Source organism: Triticum aestivum, chromosome 7A (assembly GCF_018294505.1).
Source record: "Triticum aestivum cultivar Chinese Spring chromosome 7A, IWGSC CS RefSeq v2.1, whole genome shotgun sequence".
NCBI classification, from domain to species: Eukaryota; Viridiplantae; Streptophyta; class Magnoliopsida; order Poales; family Poaceae; genus Triticum; species Triticum aestivum.
Genome location: NC_057812.1, coordinates 162341971 through 162342312, shown reverse-complemented (window position 1 = coordinate 162342312; position 342 = coordinate 162341971). Strand labels below are relative to the sequence as shown.

Genomic DNA, 342 nt, shown 5'->3' with positions numbered 1-342 from the left:
ATTGGGATAAAAGGACTCTGAAGAAGGAAACTCTCTTCCCGTCTTGCGTAACTGAACACTGCAAATCAAGTCGAAAGTGCTTATATGCTTAACACGTTTTTGTCTCAATGACAGGCCGCTTGAACATTGTCTGATTTTTTTTAAGAGACTCGATCTTATGTATCTACTTATTGTCTTTTTGCCTTTGCTCGGTAGTTCCGTAGCCGGTTTTTTCGGACGTTTTCTAGGATCTGAAGGAACCACTATAATGACCACCACGTGCATTTCATTTTCTTCGATATTATCTTTTCTTGCTTTTTATGAAGTCACACTGGGAGCTAGTGCTTGCTATTTCAGAATAGC

At 39.5% G+C, this 342-nt stretch overlaps 1 protein-coding gene across 1 annotated transcript in view; it reads left to right on the top strand.

The window, feature by feature from the left end:
- Positions 1 to 318: 318 nt before the first annotated feature.
- The window catches only part of LOC123150444 (NADH-ubiquinone oxidoreductase chain 5-like), a 1861-nt gene continuing 1837 nt past the window's right edge, over positions 319 to 342 (top strand). Inside the window, exon 1 of the mRNA XM_044570297.1 lies at positions 319 to 342. This exon is cut by the window's right edge and continues 44 nt beyond it. The gene's annotated coding sequence lies outside the window, so the exon portion shown is untranslated.